At 32.6% G+C, this 22124-nt stretch overlaps 1 protein-coding gene across 2 annotated transcripts in view; it reads left to right on the top strand.

Moving 5' to 3' along the window:
- Nucleotides 1–22124, top strand: part of LOC129231267 (B-box type zinc finger protein ncl-1-like) — a 74358-nt gene that overhangs the window by 28492 nt on the left and 23742 nt on the right. The gene's annotated exons all lie outside the window — the stretch shown is intronic.

The raw sequence follows: 22124 nt of genomic DNA, 5'->3' as shown, positions 1-22124 counted from the left end.
GCATCAAATAAATGAGTTGCAATATGAATAAATTATGATAATAGCGATTCGGTACTGCTCCGCAGAAAAGTTGGGAATCAAAAAAATGAATTGAATAATAAATTATGATAATAAGGTTGCTTTTGTTTGATGTCATCTCATTTCACGTATAGTGTGATAACATTAAAGAAATTATACAAACTTATAAATTTAAACCGCACAAATATGTAGTTCGGTGTTTTATGAAGAAAACGTAAACAAATGGATTGTTATTTTAAAAAATTTAAGCAGGCGCAGTATTTCTTCTTTTTTTTTTCAGCAAGATATTTAATTGAGATCATTTTATATAGATATTTAATGAAGAATAGAATTTCATTGGTGATACTATTCTTTGAGATTTCTTAGTCACTCAGCAGTTTGTAAATACTGAAGCAATACTTTAAAAGTCGTTATTTACAAAGTCTAAAAAACATTCGTGGCAAATATAGATGCACACAAGTTATATTGTATATTCTGTGTTCTGCATGCTTTTCTTCTAAATAAATAAATAAATAAATAATAATAATAAATACAATTTTTTATTTTTCTTATTGTTTATAAAAGTGCTCTTTCGGTAAAAAAAGTTGTTTTGAAATTCAGAAACGTTTTGTCCACAAAAATCGCTTCATTGCATGAGAAAGCTTTTAAATGAAAGCTGAAATTTTAAAAACCTGTCATGCATTTAAATTTGAATCTTAAGGGGATTGTAGAACCTTGTTCCCTTTGTTTCAGTCATTGGCTATAAGACTTCCTAAAATCCTTTGTTCATTTTGAGTTTTATTTTATCTACAGCTGCAAAGCAGACTCATAGAATTCATTCATAAAAATAATTTGAAGTTATTTCTTTTTAACATAAAAAGCACTGCAAACACACATTGTGATAATTTGTAAAAATGAATCCTTAATTGATAACTATTGACAGAAAGTAGTAAAGCAAGGGCTCACTTCCTTATGTATCACAACCCTCCCCCCCTCCCCCAAAGCAAGAGCCCCCTCCCAGATGAGAAAAATACCCTTCGAAATAATCCCTGAAAAATTTCAATGACAGTCTGTGCCATGACCCTCCCTAGGTGGGGGCATTCCTGATTTAAGTTTAAAACATAAATTAGTTTTAATCGACTCTCCTCTATATAAGAGTTGCCATGTATATTGGTCCATGTAAAATCAAAGGCTGAGCACAGTTGGTTAGAATAATACTTATGAAATAATGTAAATTTTGTAAATGGTATTTTTTTTAAATATTGACTTATTTTTGCTGCTTGTACAGTCCATTTTATACTAGTTTGATCTTCTCTTATTCCCCCCTCCCCTTTTCTTGTGTTTCAATCAAAGTATAAAGTTAAATCTTGTCTGCATTTTTATTGTGACAAATATATTCATGTATATAAATATCTATATTAGCAACAAAGCATGTGCTGTATTTTCCTGTTATTTCTGAAATGTAATGGTTTTGTTACAGAGCACTTTGTCCTTTGATCAGATAGTTTTTCATTTGTTTTATACATAGGCGGATTTAGGACTGAGTTCTTGGGGGGGGGGGAGGATTTTTTTAGCAACATTTTATTGCCCCCCACTCCCATGTTTTTTGTTTACTGTGATGCATAAGTCCGTGCTTTACCTTTTTGTGTGTTGTTTTCATTAATGTGTGTTTTCATGCTGTCCTTAAGAGAGGGAGCTGGTATCAAGAGAGTGACGCAGGGTTACCTTTTACGTGGGAAATAGAATATCAACAATTTTAGGGGGCCGGGGGGGGGGGGGGTTCTTCCCCGGAGAAAATTTTGTAAAATAGATGTAAAATTCCGAGTTTTGTAGTCTTATAAAGGTTAATTGGATAGGCGTAGAAATTGATAACTAGATTATACAGTTGTACAGTATTGTTCAAACTTTGTAAGAATCACCCATTTTAAGTTTGAAAAAAAAAAAACTATAGATTTCTCATTACAACAACCTTTTTAAAATTATAAGTAGTGCAGAAAACGAAAAGGAATAGAGGTAGTGTATCATTTTTTTTTCCTGGCTAAACAGATTAACAATATAGGTCATTCCATGTCAAATCAACCAATCATTCAAAATGACCATCTCAGATTTTCATGAAACTTTCAGGGATTATATGTTTGACATTCTAAATTCAGATCTACTTTTTAAAAAAATATCTTTTTTGGTTAATGAGTTATTAATTTTTTAAATGTGTAAAAACTCACTTTTTTTTACTCATCTGTTGTGCTTAAAAATGCTACAATTTTAGTTCTATGGGGTCAATACAGTTGGTTAACAGCTCATTTTAAGGGCAGTTCTCAAAAGGTGGGAACAAAAAAGTTAACTTTGAGCAATTTCAAAAATTTTCGAATTTGATATCAATTTTGCTTTTATTCTATAGTATGCATACCTAGAACACAATATATGAACATGAAAAGACAGCAGGTATTTGTAAAAATTGTTAATTAGCAAATTAAATCAGCAATCTGTAGGTAACAGATTTTGGACATTGTTGTCCTGTAGGTAACGGATTTTGGACATCATCATAATGTAAGTTTCACCATTTTTGACAACTGTTAATCTGATTTTTAACTTTTCCAATGAAAATTTTATTTACTACTTTTTGAATTTTGCAATTTAATGATAAAGAGGATATTAATGAAGTACTTGAATGGCTATACATACTGCTCTTTACATATAATAAAGTTTTGGAATGATTTTGAAGAAGTTGATGAAAGGTAGAAAAAAGCTTCATGGAAATAATTATACAAACTTCTAGTTTGATTTATTGGGACAAATAAGGAATAAAAATAGAAACAAATACGACATATATATTTTTAAAGGAAAAATAAACAAAATATGCTTTAAGAAAGAATAAAAAATGACATCAGTTTTAATAATGAATATTTTTTTTAATGTCATAAGAATTAAAACGATGTCTAAAAAAAATTATTGAAAAAAGAAATTCGTATTTCTATTTCCAGATCGTTAAATTATGTTTAAAAGAAAGAAGAGAAAAAAAAATTCTAAAACAATAAAAGCGGCGGGAAAAAAAATTGCTAGCGCAGGTGATAACGTCGCCAAAACTGGTGCAGCTGACGATTAACTACATTTGTCAAACTGGAATCCCCCTCTGGTAACCTTTAGCTTTTCGTATACTGTGTTGTCGCTAACGGAGGTTTGCTTGGCGATTTTCGCGCAAAATGGCTTTCGTTCGATCATAACCAGCCATGTTTCTACTGTAATTTATGTATTGTTCAATGTGTAACGTATTAATTAGGCAAAATATTAATGGATTACAGAAGATAACATCATAATAATCTTTTTTATTGATGTTAGAAGACAGTGGATTATAAAAAAATTATAAATAAACGGACAGAATTATCGGCGTCAAGACCGTAACGCGATTTGGACATCTCACATGTATGTTTAAAAAAAATGATTTTTCTTCTAAGATACTGCATAAAAGCTTATGAAAACACTTTTAAACAATTGAAAACTGATTCTGAGGATCGATAAATACCTTTAAAACGAAAACATCATATACTTAGTTCTCAAATAATAGCATTGTAAAGATCGCAACTTTTGGACATGCATCAAATTTCAAACTTACTTTTTTCTAAAATCGTTTACAAAGTAAATTATCTGTCTTTACTTTTATTATTTGTGTAAAATATTAACAAAAAATTATTCATTGTAAGATTCATGCCTTTAATTTTTTTTTGAAACGTATGGAAATAATTAAAAAAAAATTTTTTTAAATGGTACATTTGCTCAGTTAACGTTTTGGTATGTCCAAAATTGTGCCATTTAGCAAAGAAAATATTTTTTAAGGGCATTTGAAGAGCTTTTTTTCCATAATTTATGTCAATTCTTGTCTCTATACAGCATTATAATTTACCTCAAAAATTTTAGAGTTAATTAAAATGAAAGTTATTTGGTGTTGAAGCTTCAAAGTTGAAGTCTGTGTTTGCTCCCACCTTTTGAGAACTGCCCTTAAAGAGAATTGCATGAGCTTTAATTTGACATGCAACTTGCATATTTCTCTTAAATTTTTAATATTTTTTTTTTAATTTAAATTTTTTTAAAGTTAGTGTCCTTTAAAAATTTTGAAATAAATATGTTTTTTAATATGGTTAAATAAATCCTAAAAATTTCAGAGTGGGGACATGATGGGATCAGCAGTTAACGCAAATAATACAATGACACTTTTTTTGTAATATATATATATACAGTGAAACCCCTCTATTACGGACACTAACGGGACAAACTTTTTTGTCCGTAAGAGAGGGGTGTCCGCTTTACAGAGGTTTTTTAAATTTAATTAACTTTAGTTATTTGTTTATGTTTTTTGAAATCTTAAATGAAATATGTGTGAATTCTACTCTTTCATATGCATAGATTTTTTTTAATTTACTAGTTTTTACCAACATATACATAATAAACAATTATTTTATCAGGTTAAATTCAAATATTACAGTTTTGCACACTCAAAGAGATTTAAATAACAGGTTCGCATAAAAATTACATACCTAATTTGTACTTTTAAAAAATTGTTCGATTGATGTCTGTTGATATGTTTTGATCGATGAAAGTCTTTCATTTTCGAAATGTATCTTAAGTTCTTGTACCAAGTCTAGTCCTTTAGGATCGTTGTGTTTAATTGAAAATTCCCTGAGTCCATCTAATACGCTTAAAGCTTCGTTAACATTTTTAATTGTTTTAACGTCTTCTTTTACGGACAGTTCATCTTCATCGTCGTCCTCAACTGTATGATCTTCGTTAATTTCGCGCACTATGCTTGCAATTTCTGTTTCGCTTTCTTCAGTGAAAACTTGGTCGTCGATGGGAGCATAGTCTTCAGCGGTCACATTTGTGAACCCTGCTTGTTGCATTAACGACTGCAAATCGGATCCATCATTGTCACAATCAACTTCGTTGTCAATTTCCTCTGTGGCAGATCCTTTTTTGAATCCAACGCGATTAAAGCAACTTACTATTGTTTCTTTTTTAACTTCCTTCCATGCGTGCTTAACCCAGCTGATTGCATCTAACACATCAATTGTTTTGGACAATTCGCTACTTGTTTTAGTTTCTTCCATTTTATTGATTAAATGCTTCATAACTAGTTGTCTGTATTGAATTTTAAATGCTTGAATTATCCCAGCATCCATAGGTTGGCATTTCGATGTTGTGTTTGCTGGCAAGAAGACTATTTCTATATTTTTCAAGTGAAAGTCTTTGGGATGGGAGGGCGCGTTGTCCATAAAAATAACAATATGCCTTTTTTCTCTCCCCAACTTCTTATCAAAAGTTACAAGCCAATCAGATATGACACTGGTTGTCATCCACGCTCTTCTATTTGAATACCAGTCTACAGGTAATTTTTTTATATCCAGTCCTTTAAAACACCGAGGTCTGGCTGCTTTTCCGATGACAACTGGTTTTAATTTTGTACCATCCATGCTGGCACCCAACAAAACTGTTAAGCGTTCTTTGGAGATTTTGCCACCAGAGCAGTTTTCTTTCCGTAAAGTTAAGGTTTTATCTGGCAGAGCTCTATAAAACAAACCGGTCTCATCAATGTTATAAATGTCACATGGCTCGTAATTTTCAATCAAACTAGGCACTTTCTCCAACCATTTTTCGCAAACGTCAGCATCCACATCCATGGATTCACCACATATTTTTTTTAAAACGATATCATGTCTCGTTCGAAAACGATCTAACCATCCATTGGAAGCTTTGAAATTTTCTATACCCATTTCAGTAGCTGCTTCTTTCGCCTTTTCTTGTAAAATAGGACCAGAAATCGGAATATTTTTGCTTCTTGCGGACACAAACCATTTAAACACAATTTCATCCACTGCAAGGGCATTACTTTTAGGAAAATCTTTTTTCTTCTCTTGGTTTCCATTTATGAACCATTCTTTCTTAAACTTCTCTTTTCCTTTTAATATACAGCAAATTTGTGTGCGTCCCACACCAAACTTTTCAGCAATGTTCCGTATTCCAATTTTATTTTTTTCTGCGAAATCTATAACTTCAATTTTTTCTTTAAGAGAAAGAGTACGACGCTGACGATGAGTATTCAGAGCCATTTCAATGAGAACGATGAAACAACTGAATGCTTTAACCCTTAAGTTTACTTTATGATATTGCATTGGCTTTACTTTTACTCTCTATAAAATATTTTTGTTAGATGGCGCGTCAACTCAACTCGGCTCCACTTAAACACAACACGCCTGCTTGTTAGTCATCTGAAAAGGAACAAGGCAACGGGGGAGGGTGGGGGTATACAGACAGAAACTTGCAGAATAATCATTTTCTCTTTTCTTTTCTTTTATTTTTGACGATTTGATGATGTTTTTTGGAATGCATTTCGGTGTCAAGCTGAAAATTTTTTGCTACGCAGTAGATGCAAAGTAAAATTGCAAAGAAATATTTTTTTTTATCTCCGTATAAGCTGGTCGACTTTGCATTAAATGAAGCCTTTCAATGGAGTAGCTATTTAATTCTCAAGTTTTAAATACTGTCCGCAAAAAAGGATATATCAATGTAAATGACTTCGAAAAGGGTGTCCGTGTCCGTATTTGAGGGTGTCCGTACGAGAGAGGTTCCTTATACATTAGGTTTAATGTCTCTCTGCCGGGGAATTAAAAACTGTCCGCATAAGAGGGGTGTCCGCATTAAAGGGGTGTCCGTTAGGAGGGGTTTCACTGTATATATATATATATATATATATATATATATATATATATATATAATTTTTTAATAGACATTTTTTTAGATTATTTTCTTTTACTCTTTTAAAATCATATTTTTTAAATTAAACTCTTACTTTTTAAAATTACTCTTATTTTAAATTGTCTTTAAAATTATTTTTTAATTTTATTTTTAACTAAGCAATTTCTAATTTGGCAGCATTTTATTTCAAAATTATGATGTAAATTAAAATATAATTGAAAATGAAATGCATTAAAACCATTTAAAGAACAAGCAGATCGTGCAGCAGCTTGTTTACATACGTGTTGAACACTCCCTGACATGTTCAAACAGGTGTGTGACGTATTAAGTCCAATAGCTGAAGGAAGCTGTTCATTCTTATTCTGGCTTTCAAATAGTAAAGTAGGTTGTGTTTGATGTATTGATAATTGTGGTTTTTAAAATTTTACAATCTCTCAGAATCTGAAAGTTCAAAGGCGAGTAAAAAGCTACTTTCGAAACTGAGGAGATGAAAGACTTATCTGCCACAAGGTATTTTTATTTATCGAATTCTACTTTGTGCTTATACATTTCAAAATTACATCCTCGAAGTTTCTGTGACAGTTCTGTTTACTGAACTTCAAAGGAATAAAAGATAACCAAAATTTTTTTGAAATTTAAAGGTTTTTTAATTAATTGAACTATTTATAGTTTTACTACAAAATGTTTATAATATTATTAAAAAAAACTAAAACATGTATATTTTGAAATAAATTTAAATTGTGAAAAATAGTTTTGTGCATTTAAAAAAGTATTTTTTATTTATTTATTGTTTTTTTAATTTTTAAACAAATGCTAAGTAGCACCATTGCATTATTTGCTATAACTGCTGATCCCATCATGTCCCCACTCTGAAATTTTTAGGATGTATTTATTAAAACATATTAAACATATTTTTTTCAAAAATTTTAAAAAACACTAACTTAAAAAAAATTTAAATTTTAAAAATTAAAAAAATATTAAAAATTCAAGAGAAATATGCAAGTTGCATGTCAAATTAAAGCTCATGCAATTCTCTTTAAAATGAGCTGTTAACCAAATGTATTGGCCCCATGGGACTAAAATTGTAGCATTTTAAAGCACAACAGATGAGTAAAAGAACGTGAGTTTTTACACATTTAAAAAATTAATAACTCATTAACCAAAAAAGATAGATTTTTTTAAAAAGTAGATCTGGATTTAGAATGTCAAACAGTATAATCCCTGAAATTTTCATGAAAATCTGAGATGGTAAATTTGAAATTTTTTTTTTTTTGGTTGATTTGACATGGCAGTAGAAGCATTGGAAGAGAAGCCCATATGCAGTAGAAGTAATTGGAGCCCACTTTGCTTAGGATTTTCAGACTTATCTAATTATTTTCAAGGACTCTAGAATAAATTAAATTCTTTAACACACTTCATTTGTACATTCCAGTCTCTGATATTTTAGTACTTGATTGTAAATTTTTACAGTCCTGTTCTAACTTTGTGAGAAATAGTTATTTTAAATTTAAAAGAAAAAACAAACCATAGATTTCTCATGACAACAACTTTTCTTCAGTTGCAAGTGGGGCAAAAATGAATAGAAATAGAAGTAGTGTGTATTTTTTTCCGTGCTAAACAGATAGACAATATGCAGAAGTAACTAAGATAAAAGCAATCAATACAAAAGAATTTCCAAAATACTGCATTCGGGATTGAATAAATAGCAAGATATGGAATATGCGAGTCACAAAAATTTATTTTAAATAATATGTTACCAACGTGAGAACCATGATTTTTACATTTTTAATACAGGATGTGGCAAGGAGCTGAATTTGACATATTCTGGCATTCCTCCCCCTCTACCATTTGTTAGAAATTTTAAAATTTAAGGTTTGTAGCCACACGTTTCCCCAAATATTCAAGGTTTTCAAGCACTTAAAAATGAAATTAGTTTTTTCAAGTAATTTCCATTTTTTAAGGAATGAATCATGAATTTTTTTGGGAGTTAGGGACCCACTTCAAAGCAGGGGCCGTAATCAATAGCTTGTTTATCTTATAGGCAAATTCGGTCCCGTTTGTAATTCATTCTTAACTGCAGATTTTTGCTTGATTTTTTTTTTTTTGTAATTTTTACGAAAATTCGTCAGTTTTTATGGTTAAAGGATTTTTACGATTTTACCAATCTTTGTTAGGTTTTTATAGACTTTTATAAAATTTTAGTAAATTTTTCTAAAATATTTGACTCAATTATTAAGATTTCAATAATGACAAGGACAGTCTCACTTAGACTTAGATGATTATGACTTACCTTACTTTTTAAACAGTATTTATAAAGTAAGTAAAATTGTACTCTCCCTCTAAGTAAAAAGATTCATTTAATCAAAACACTCAGGTCACTGAAATTTTTTCAGTTTGCGACAGATTTATTTTCTCTTAAGATAGAGAGAGAAGGAAAATGATTTTTAGGATTTATCAAAAGGTCAATTAATCTACTAAGAACACAAATATACTCTAAATGTGGACACAAATCATAACGAGTAGATCGTTTTGTTAGCGCGAATGGGGGAGGGGTTTTTTCCCCTTTGCTTTAGTTTCTAATTTGTTAAAATAATCAACAATTATTATAAGTGTTGCAGCTTGATGTATAGCTTGTTTAGTCTATATTTTCATTCATATACTTGCCCAAACGGTTTTCAGTCCAAAATACTGAATTTACACATTTTCAGCACCCCAGTGACAGTTGTACTATTTGTATTGAATGTTATTTTTTTTTTCCTTTTCTTTTCTCCCATCAGAAAAGGACATTCGCTTTTCTCTTCATTTTCATTGAACTATTCAAAAAAGAAAGTCATGATTTTGTTTTAAGATTTTGGAAGATGTGTTGTTACTATAAAAAGTCCTCCCAAAACTGGGGGGCATTGCCCCCTCTGCCCCCCCCCCCACAAATCCGCCCATGGTTTTATAGCTTAAAAAATTAAAAATGTTAACTTAATCTGTTTGAGTTTTTATTTCATCATTAATTAGTTGCCATATGCAGACAAACAATTTCCAGAAGGAGGGAGGGGTTATTCAAGTAGGGCATCTCAATTAATGTAATTGGGAAGTTAAATTTTGAATCTCTGTCATCAATGCTGAATTAAAGTGAGAAAAATTAATCTTGAAAGAAAATGTTTGATCATTATTACTCTTGTAACTTATTTTAGCTGGGCCCAGAGTGTGTTGCTGGTCGTCACATTTGTATAACTGTAAAAACTAAATTTTTTTTACATCATTGGGTAGAAATCAAAATGAAAAGATCATAATTTGAACAATTTTATTCATTGAAAGTTGGCTGTTGCACCAAAAAAAGTGGGGTCACAGCTTAAAAAAATGAAAGGGGGGGGGGGGGTGAAGAAGGCACAACATGAACAGACTCTTTCTTTGAAAATGTAATGTTGTAGGGTTTTAGAATCATAATGGATGAAAAGCCTCAAAATATTAGAGACACTGCCTCTAAAATCGTAAAGGATGGCAGGGGGTGCAAGTTTTCATTTTAACAGATTTCCATCATTTTGAAAAATTTTCGAAACGGACTGAGGCGGAAAAAAATAAAAGTTAAAAAGTAATAATATGTGAAAGAGTTAAATATGGAGAGATTCAGAAAAATGAGCTGTTCTTATTCAATTTTTATGATTTCAGAACTATTCTTTCCCTGGTGATGAATAGTTCTAGATTTAAAATAAGACAATTTAGTTAAAATTTTATTGCTTAAGCTATTATCTTCAATGTGTTCATTTATATGGGGGTGGCTATCTGGAAATGTAGAAAATAGAAAAGAATTGTTTTTTTTTTTTTTTTTTTTTTTTTGAGCAAGTCTGATATTCAGAGAGGATCTCAAATGAACCTTAAATGGTTAAATGCCACCATTCAAAAGAATGACATTTTGGAAATGAGACAAGTTCATAGCAAATTTTTGAAAATTCAAAAAAAAAGTCATATTGAAATACTCTTATCAGATTTTTATACAGAAGATTCGGCTTGATGTTCCAGTCATGGTAGCCTAAAATCTGATGATTATTTAGCAGGGTATTATTAATAGGACCGCTAAAAAAAAAACTCATGTCATAGCTTCTAGCCAATGAAGTATTCTGCTGTCTAATAACCCGCCACCTCACCCTAGTCAATTTTTAACAGTACTGTAGCTTTGTAAGCGGCTGTGATCACTTACTGCACATGTGTCCACTCTGAACTTGATCGCTTGTAAAAGTCAGCAGATTACATATTTTCCTTTAAAATAAGAGAAATCACACTAAAGAATGTCAAGACATTTTTTTTACAACTTTGTTACCTTCCCAAACCCTTAGGTGACGCTCAAATCATCACGTTTTCTAAATGGTGTAACCTTTAGCTCGTAATTAACTCACTTTATCTTAACCCATTAATGCCGGTTTCGAAAAAAACAGTGATAATTATATTAGTATTTATTTATTTTATGTCTAGTAAGTGCATTACATACAAATTTAATTTTTCCCGTTAAATTTTCTATTTTTATTTTTATGGTAGATTTTTCTACCAACCGACGTTTGTATGGTGTGAGCACATTTTGTTTGCAAATTTTACATTGTTTGATTGCAATAATTGCATTGATTATCACTTATAATTATTTATAATTGTAGAATATTACTTACACTTACATAAAAGAGTTTTCTTATTACAATTTCATTTATTTCAAAAGAAAAAAAATGTGTTCATTTTGTAAAATAAAATTTTATGAAATATGAACTTGAAAAAAATAGATACTAAAAATGTAGTAAAATTTCAAATTGAATATATTTTTAACCGAATATTTATGCATCACAATCTTCTCGGAATGAATAGCAAATCTTCTTTTCAAAAAGTCTGGAACATTCGCCATTCATTTATAGCACTTTGCAGAAATTGCCCCCCCCCCCCCCAAAAAAAAAAGTGACCACCACATTTTTTTTTCTTTTGCAACAATTTCTAATACCGTATTCTTCTACGGATCAAAAAGGTCTATCCGACAGATGCACTTGCTATGTGTTTCAATAACTACAATATTGGAATATTAAAATTATTTTTCTCAAAAGCATCTCATTTACTGCTTGATTCACATCATGTCCTGAATACTTTGTTGCTTGTAATTGCTACTGCAGTACTGCCGTTCCATTTTACAGCATCATCTTTATTGCAGCATTACCACATGCTGTTCTTGGTTGATTGTGTGTGTATTTCTTCCTTTCATTTCTTGAACCCAATGGAACATACATTTGTATAATCTTTCAATGTATAAGTTGAAAGAATATCATTTAGCACAGGAATAAAAGTAAAAAATTGTCCATAATGGCATGCGTTTCCTCTGGTACTTAGGTTCTTATTATTTTTCCATACTATACCAATATACTATACAAATACTATACCAATACTAATATTTTATGCTATACCAATTCGTTTAGGTGACGCAATATGGTACCGAAAAAAATAAAAGTCCGTATTACGAGAATAACACCCACAGCTTATATTCAAATCTAATCGAATTTCCTCTTATCAGCTTTTTGCGTCCATGACGTCCATAATAAATTAACAACACTACTAAAATACTTTAAAAATCTTTTGAAAATATCACTTATTTGTACAAATTTTAGATTAAACACTTCATTTGCCCGAAGCAAGACAGTGACTACATATTCGCCGATTGGTACAATTTTCTACCATTGAAAGTAAAAGAGAATTCATAACACGAAACAAAGATAAAAACAACGTTTTAAAAGTATATCTGAATCAAATACACTGTTACAATAATGGTACAATTTTTAAACCTTTTTGAAATTACTAAAATACATGCAAAACTTGCATTTTACTTTTTGACAGAAGACGAATGCTTTTGGAGTTATGATTTATTCAAGTTTTAAGGCTACTGTTACGACCGTTTTTAACAAAGATACAGTAAACATATTTTTTTCCCTTTTTGTGATTATTTACTATGTAAAATGTACAGCTATTGGGAAGATAGCATCATATGAGGACGAATTATAATTTTTTTCCCGGTTGGTATATTTTTGTACCAACCGGCATGAATGGGTTAATCTGATGAGCTTCAATAAAGCTGATGATAATTTTTTTTTATTAATCTGATGGGCAGTTCCAGAAGCATCCACCAACTAAAAGGGCCAACATTTGGTGTAGGTACTAACCAGGATATAAAATATCTTCCCAATGTTTATCTGACATGTTCGAGTAAATTCCAAAAACACTTTCGACTCCCCTACTATAAACTGCGACATTCTTGTCCTTGCTCCAAAAATGACAAATTAACTTGAATAAATTGTAGAATGCTTTGATGAAATTATTTGATGTTTGTAAAATTGGCTAAAACAAGCCGTGTTACTTATTTAAATATTTATTTACATGATAAATTATTCTCCTGTGTGTCCCTACCCCCCTCCCCCCACTTAAAGCAACATTAATTCTAAAATGTCGGGAATCCATATACACTATATAACCAAAAGTATTGGGACACTTTTTAAGGATTTCTCAAGAAATGACTGACCAATTGTTTTGTAACTTTTGTCACATAAAAGGTATGTTCTAACTGTCATTTTCCGTTGAAAGTTATATCGCCCATGCATACTTCCCTTGCTGTGCCACTGGTAAAATCTCATTGAAAACATTGTTTAAAACTTAAACAAATTGTAAAGCATTCATACCAGGTTTTTTTGTAAATCCATGGTACATTTTTGCAGACATTTTTCAAGAACCAAAGGTGAATTTTTTTCAAAGTGTTCAAAAATGTTCAAACAACTGTAGCCTAAGAAGTTAAGCCTAATTTTTTCCCAGAAAACAATGTTTATTAATGATATTTTGGCAAAGCAACATTGTCCAGGATGATGTCAAGATCGACTGAAAATGAGCTTGAGATCAACCGGTCGATCGAGATTAATGGGTTGCCTGTTGCCTACCGCTGCTTTAGGTGATGATTTTTCTTTTGTATGTACAATGTACAGTATAACTTCAATTTAACAAAATCCTCAACTTATTGATAAGTTTCACTGGTCTGGATTTGACTGCACTGAATGTCTATGCTCCTGGATTTTACAATAACTTTTTCCAGTCTCTTGACTATCGTTAAATCTGTTATAATGTAGTTATGACAAAATGTAAGTTAAACTTGACTTTTGTCACTCCCCTGTCCGGTGTGTGGAGGGGGGGGATGACAACAAAGATTACTTTTTTTTTGCAAAACCACATTGAATCACTTTTAACATACTTCAAAAAAGCAGGTTAAACATTCTTCTGCGGCTTTTTATGTATGTTCTTCAATTTCTCGAAGTCGTTTGGAACAATTTGAAAAATTATTTGTTTGAAAGGGTATACTTTTCCCAGGTGGTCCCATGGTAATTTGGTCTGGGTCTGATTAAGGGTTCTGGAATAATCCAAGAAACTTCCAATTTCCTACATTGTGGCTACGTAAATGACCCGTGTCTGCAGGTGGAGTTTAACGATATGTCAGAGGTCACATGGTTTTGCCGATGAGCAGTAAATCTCCCTCTTAACGACACCTCTCTTATGGGGATAGTTTTTAATTCTCCGCTAGTAAGGCATTGAGCCTAATCTATTAGAAAACCCTCTCGTACGGACACTGACACTTTTGGAAGTTATTTACATGGATCTTTCCTTTTTTCCGAACAGTTGAACTCGGGAATAAAATATAAAAATAAGTTCGAGAATAAAAGAACTAAACATTGGGAAGTTTGTTACGTTTATGCAGTTGATGAAAGCCCACTTGTTTTATAGAGTTTGGCAGAAAGAAACCCAATTTTAACAGACAGAAAGCTGCTCTGGTAAGCTATATTCTAAAGATGTTTAACATGACTTTTTAAAAAGAGCCTGGATGAATGGTGTTAAGTGAACAAGTATCATGTCAGATCAGCTTATGATTTTGGATAAAATGTCTGCTGGAGAAAAGAGGCATGTTGTTTTCTTAATTAATCAATGACACTCTATTTCAAACAAATTTGTAAACAAAATAGAGACCAACTTCTTGTTGGCAAACATTCCGTCAAAATGTCAACTTCTGGTTTTCGGAATTGAGTCTTCAAATTTCATCAGCTTGCTAGTTTTAATGCATTTGAGATATAAGAGTAAAAACACTAAAACTAATAGCCAGTTGCTCAAAACTGTTGATGTTTTGAATGCGATCAGCTGTATAAAGTGCGTATGGAGGGGGGGTTAAAACTAAAACTATCTAGTTTTTATTGCAAATCATGTTAGATTTATAAAAGGATATGTCAGAGTGGAAAATTTTGTGGCAATGATGAATCCAAAAATTTCCAGTCGTTATTGCATCCCGGTAAGGTTTGACAACTTGATATAACATAACCTGATAAAATAGTTGATATCTGTTTAAAAAACTAGTAAACTAAACAGTTGTGGAGACATTAAGTGTAATTTATAACTATTTAAGTTGAGTAAAAAATTAATGTAAAATAAACAAATATAATTGTAAAACCCCTTTCCTGCAGACACCTCTCTGTTACGGACAAGAATGTTTGTCTTGAACAATATTTGATTCTCTCATCCTTGAGTTAATTTTCAAGGGACTGCATGCTAATTTTAATTATTACTAAATATAACTAACAAAGCAGTAATTAAATGAATTATTGTATATTAAATGCTAGAATGATCTTACAAAAAGGGATCGTTGTCACTCAGCATTTCCACGGCTGTACAGATCCTTTTTGGGGAAACCAAGGTGCCATATCCATCCATTATTCCTGAGTCTTGAGGACTTCACTTCTTGATAAGCTCCAGGTGACCCCTAATCGAGGAAAGAAAATATCCAAACTCTTATTAGCTTGTATTTGACAGTGACTTCATTGTTATTTCAATTTCGTCTTGCATGAGCTTTGCGAGAGTTGAAATGTTTCTTCTCTAAGTCTTACCATAATTCATGTTGATAAAATGTTACCCCTATAGCTCTGCATGTACCACAAAAATATTTAAAATGTCCAGCAAGAGGCCTAAAATTTATAATTTTCTTGAAATTTTTTTTTTTCTATTCCTTTTAAAAAATTAAATAATATATTTAAATGAAAAGTTCAAAAATTATTAGCGAACACATTTTCAATTCAACAATTGCAAATGAATAATAAAAAAATAATTTTTCTTAAAATGAATGTTTAAACTTAATGGGAGGCTTAATATCGCAAGAGCAAAAAATTTCTATTCAACGCAAATTAGACTTTACTGTTTATATTTTTCAGCTTTATAACTTTCCTTACATTAATATATATATATATATATATATATATATATATATATATATATAATAATAATAATAATAATAATAATAATAATAATAATAATAAAAGTGAAAAATATTGAAAAGACCACACCAAGAGCCCATAGATGCGCAACCAGCAAAACTAAAAAGCCAAGTAAATATAAAATTAAGCAAACAGAATTTCAAATATTAAACAAATTAAAAATAATTAATGATGATAAAGAAAAATGCAAACAGCTATTAAGTAGGAAAAGATAAAGTGTGAATCCAGAGCTCATCAGCCATGGAGGATTCATTAAATATGGTCAAAAGACCAAAATTTTAACTATGAACTAAAAGAGAATGTTTAAGCTCCAGTACATGCAATATAGAGTAACAATGGGCAAAAGCACCACTTGCTAAACTAAAAACAATAAACTAGAGCTCAAACCTGAAACTAAAAGCAGGGGGTTTCGCCTCGACTAATTAGGAAAACAAGTTCCGATAATTAGCCATCCACGGGACAGTACCTGCCTATAACAAAATTGTCTTACCTTGAAATCCACGTAAACACAGCCAAGTCCATTATTCAACCTGATCAAGTTCATTCCAGTTGTCAACGAAACAATAAAATAACGATAAAAACATATCCAGAAAAACAATCCATAGACATACCGAGTTGCCTGTTGGATTGTTTCTTTAAAATCTGCATTATTACTGGAACAAATTGAAAAAATTCCCTCTCCCCCAGGTATCTTGACTAGGCTGCTAGAAAAGAATGCATACAATTCAATTAAAAATGCTCCTCATCCTCAGAAAAATTTTTCACTGAACTTTAAAAAGAAAAATAAATACCCCCCCCCCCCCCAAAGGCCTGATAGTTCAATTTTTTCTAAAAGGGTACGTGCAAAAGGCAAATAGTCGATGTATGTTGTGTCGAAAAAGAGGAAAAATTAAGCCAAATTTATGGAAATAGTTATTTTCTGAATGTGTCTGAGGAGGCAATGCCTCCCTTGACCCTCTCAAAAAGCGGACCTGTCCACCCTCCCCCAAGGAAAATGAACGTAACTATAAGAAGAGTGAATAACTCTAGAAAAAACAATTGTACACCACAAAAGCTATGTATTGCGGAATTTTAACCCGATTCACATGTAAAAACTATCTATGCTCCTCAAATGATGTATACAGGTGGCTTATATGTAACTTAAGATCACTAAAAGTTAATGACAACCTTGAACCTCAGTTGCCATATGGGCATGCCATACTCTCTTCAGCACGGCAGTACTCAAAAATTATATTGCCCTACGTGGCCCTGTGCATGTAAAAATTCGATTAGGCATGAATCTTTTGCTCTTGCATGCTCGGCTGGGCATGTAATTTTTTTTAATCTAGCATTTCTTTATCAAACTTTATAATTTGGTATTTCATTGAAAACTTAACGAATCCTTAAAATTTATCAATTTATTTCAAGCTAAAATCATATTTAGACAAACATAAAGAGTCTATTTAAACTCCTCATTAATGGCTGGATATTGTCGATATTTTAGCAACTCTGTTAACGTTTCAAGCTGACAACTTGATAATTTTGGATGTACAGTACAACCTCAATTTAACGATTGTCAAGGGACTAGAAAAAGTCATCGTTTAAATCAAGGTTGTCGTTGAATCGAGGAGCATATACATTTCAATGCAGTGAAATCTATCGTTAAATTGAGGACATTGTTTAAATCTGGTATCGTTAAACTAAAGTTAAACTGTAGTCAGTTTTGATCACAGGACCCCCCATAACACACTTAAGAGATACCACTGTGACTACTGACTTACCAACTAGTCTAACATGACCTCTTGTTGGCCCTCTCTGCCACTTACTCAGAGACGGCCTGTACAGGGGGTGGGGGTTGCAATTGCGCCCTTTACTTTTCAGGAGCTAAAAATTAATGATTGATTGAAAATATTTTTCATGAGGAGGATTGATTTATTTCACGAAAGACTAAAAATTTCAAATACATGAATTTTTCTCATCTTTTTTCATAAGAATAGAACTTTAAAATGGAAAGTGAAGTCTACAGTGGCCATCCATACCAATTTTTGATGCCATATTTCACATATAATAGACCAATTCTATAATTACATAGTCTCAGGGGCCACGCCCCCTCTCCCCAACACCTATTGTTCTTTTGACCCCCATTCTTTTTCATGAACCAGCCACTTATGCACATACTGATGGTTATCACATGAAAGCATTTGTGATTATGAAATACCTTTCTGATTATGTATTACTGTGTGTTGACAATGGGTTTCAAAAGTTTCAAAAATCATCCCCAATTTCTCTATTTAATATTTTTAACTTCAACTATTGGACGTTAGAAAATCCTGCTTTTGCGGCGTATGGCAATAGTGAAGTGGCTGAATTTTGCAGTCACTTTGACCAAAACCCTTAGTGACGAAGAACTCATTTGGCTGTAAGTGTATTTTAAAGCAACTTTCGACAAAATGTGGGCAACGTCATCAAACCTTCTGAGTTACTTACCTTTTTTGAAGAAAAAAGAATTTATTAATAAATATTCTTTTACTTATGTAGATTATGCCCTGCATTTCTCCCAGCAAAACTGCATTGTGTGAGAAAGGATTCAGTGCCGTGAATTGAATAAAAAAAACCCTCTCTGTGTTTCAGTTTGTCCACAGAGGCTAGTAGCAGTTTGATGAGAATTGCAGTTGATAGTGGAATCAAAGAATTTTGAGCCATTGGTGACAATCACTGGTTATTTTACAACAAAGAAACCGAAACTGTTGACGGACATGTATGTCAACAATAATATTGGCATACCTGCCAACTCTGCTGGATTTTCCGGGATGTTCCTACATTTTGAGCATTTCTCTCGCTTGTGTGTGTAATGTAAGGAACTTGCATTTAGTTTGTACTTGGATGGATACTGAAAAGTTTCTATTTTTTCCTGAATAACAATGAAAAATGTGTTATTGCTGTGTGTCTCAATCATCTACTGAATTTTTTTCCAGTAGATGTTGGCAGGTGTGTAATGGTAATATAACTTAAATTTTGTAAACTTTAAGGACGACTTATGTACTGTTTAAAACTAATTTTTTTTTTTTTGTCTTATATTAAAAGAATTCTAGATTCAGATATTAAGCTATTAAATTAATTTATTGTCTTATCAATGCTATACGACCAATTCAAATGTTTTTACTAACATACAGTAAAAAAAAAAAAAAACTGAGCATGAAATTTTTTTGGGGGGAGGGAGGGGGCATGTACTGTTTAGACAAACATGCCTGGCAGGCATGTAAAATTTTGAAGATTTTTCTAGCCCTGCAGCATGGTTACCACAACCACACCTTCAATTTGGTTTGCCTTTCCAGTCTGGTCGAGAGCCTTTCAGCTGCACTGACCAGCAACAGTTATGCCATGGAACTTTAGGCACCCTCTTCTTTTCTCGTCCGGGCTTGGGACCGGCAATGGCAGAGTTACTAAAAGTAACAATAAATAATATAGCCACAAGAATGGAAAATAATTTTTTTCATATTTGCAATTTATCATATTTACAATTTAACATTTACAATTTATCACACACTAACAATTACTATCATTCGTTCAAAAGCCATGGATCTGGCTTGCATTGTTATACGAATTTCGTAGTCCAATCTGTTATACATGTACAGTTCTGCAGCTTCTCCTTGACACTGCTTCGCTTAGTGCAGGTTCTCCCCAAAATGTCTTGAATGGCGATCAGTATTTGCTCAATTGTTGTGGCTGGTCGCCATCCTTGGTCCTCAGTTAATAGATTTAGCTGTATTTCTCCCGTTGGACGGACATTGGGATGGAATATGGGTGGGTTAAAGATGCATATTGGGGGAGTGGCAGGATACTCGTCCGAGAAGAACATCTGCATCCTATAAAATCCCCCTTCCCAGGAGGTCGATCGCTTCCCAGGAATCCCACACTCCCAAATCATCGGACTAGTAGCAGAAGGTCTTGCAACGAAGAGGAAGGGGTGCTTCTTCCTCCAGATTCTTCGCTCTGTAGCCAGTCTTGACCTTGCAATTCCTGCCATCATAATCTGTACTCATATGATACTGAAAATAGTAAACAAGAGTATTGTTGCCAAATCTCATCTGCGAATTGTAAACGTTCTACCTGGTGAATTAGACAAAAAACAGGTAATAGTTTTCTTTCCTCGAGAAAAAAAAAATCAATTTTCATCAATCAGTTTGAAAAGTATTGGAACATTTTAACATATTTAGACCTTTGTTTGGTCCATAGAATAACAGTACTGCATTTAGGCAGCACAGTGATGTTGCAAAGGAAAGTCAGACATTGAAATACAGTAAAATCTCACTACAGTTAGTATTAATACAACAAAATATCAGTTTCAACGAAATAAATTTTCAGTCCCGTTTTATTTGCCATTGCATTATTTGAATTCTATTGCAACAAACGAAATTTGCTGTCCCTTGAAATCGTTGTACAGGAACTTAGCTGTAGCTTTCATGCAGCTGCAGCAAATGAGACAAATGCAAAAAAGTGGGGGAAATTCTTTAGTCGTCAGTGGTGTATAATAATTTTATTAGTTGGCACTTTTTGTTTTTTTATTCAAAGAACTAAACGACTTTTAATTTGTTGAAATAAGCAAAAAAGACCATCAAATAGTATCTCTCAAATGCAGAATAATTCCGCAACACTATGTTTACTGTTTTGCCAAATAAACAAAATTAAACTACATTAACAGTAGCTGCTGACTGAGTGCTGCAGTGGTTAGATGCTGGTCTCTTACGCCCAAAGGTGCAGGTTCGGTCCTGACTTCCGTCGGTGGATTTTCAAGATGCAGAAAATCGACAGTGTCCATGTCGTATGGTTATGCGGCATGTAAGGGATCCCTCGAGTACTCGTTTGGCATGGAGTATCTCTTGGCAAAATTAAATTCCTAGTGCTGTTTCACATCAAATAGAGCCTTGTGCCTCCGTCTAGTGAGGAAACTAGGCTTCAAAATTCTCGTGGCAATGCCATCTTACCGATAGTGGGGCCACGTGAGAGTGCAGATAATCTCGCAAATCTGTTTATCGCCAAGCAACCCCGCTATCGTAACCCAGCTGAAAAAGCGAGCTCAGCGAACTCGATCCGATCAAGGGAAAAAAAAAGTCCCTCGATAAAAAGGAATCCCCCCCTCCCTCCGATGCGTAATAATCATTTTCTTTTCCGATATGCGTAAACACTCTTCAAAAACCAAAAAAATGTCGCCAAATCTACACAAAAGACAATGACATGAACAGTAGCTTTCAAATTGTAAAATATTCCTGCAACTCTATTTTTTTTTTATCTCCGATCTCGTCAAGCGACCGTGCTACAGCAACCCATTGATTAAGGATCCAATCTTTCTAATGAAAACGTTTAAACGAAATTTCTGTCCCCCTCCCCCCCCCCAGCAGAAAAACATCGTAATTAAAAAACACTACCATCCAGTAGGGCTCGACCGATGGCATTTTTTTGGCCGATGCCGATTGTTCAAAGATGGCCGATGGCCGATTGTTTTCCTCCAAATGGCCGATTGCCGATGGCCGATGCCGTTGGCCGATGGAAAAAAAAAAAAACCATAGAAATAAATTGATAACAATGTCAGGGATTTAAGCTATCATTGATTTATTTCACTTTACTTCCTTTCTACGAATAAGGAATTGTAATCACAAAAAAAAAAATCAGATTTCGATCTAAATTTCTATTTTACGACCACCCAATTGAAACTTCACAAGTTTTTTCGGCACATTTGTACATGCATATGTACCTAAGAACATATAGATGATCGAAATATCCATTTTGAGCGCCTCCTTAGTTAATTATCGTAAATTCTCTTGTGACGTCTTCATGCGCGTAAACTTGCGTCACTCAAAAGCGTTATGAAATCGTAAGTTGAAAACTCATACGAGGGCAAGTTGCATAAAACCTTACCCTGAATAGTTCACATTACCGAAGTACATCTATCTACAAAATAGTCACCTTGAACGACAATGCACTTCTGCCAACGTTCGTATAGCTTTTAGAAGGACTCCTGGAAGACATTTATCGCAACCTCTTGCGCTGCTGCTTTAACTTCATCGTGGGGAAGAAGGCGACTTTCATGTTGAGGATGCA

This window comes from Uloborus diversus, chromosome 10, assembly GCF_026930045.1.
Source record: "Uloborus diversus isolate 005 chromosome 10, Udiv.v.3.1, whole genome shotgun sequence".
Taxonomy (NCBI): domain Eukaryota; kingdom Metazoa; phylum Arthropoda; class Arachnida; order Araneae; family Uloboridae; genus Uloborus; species Uloborus diversus.
Note: the sequence above shows the minus strand (reverse complement) of the source record. Positions and strands in the feature narration are given on the sequence as shown.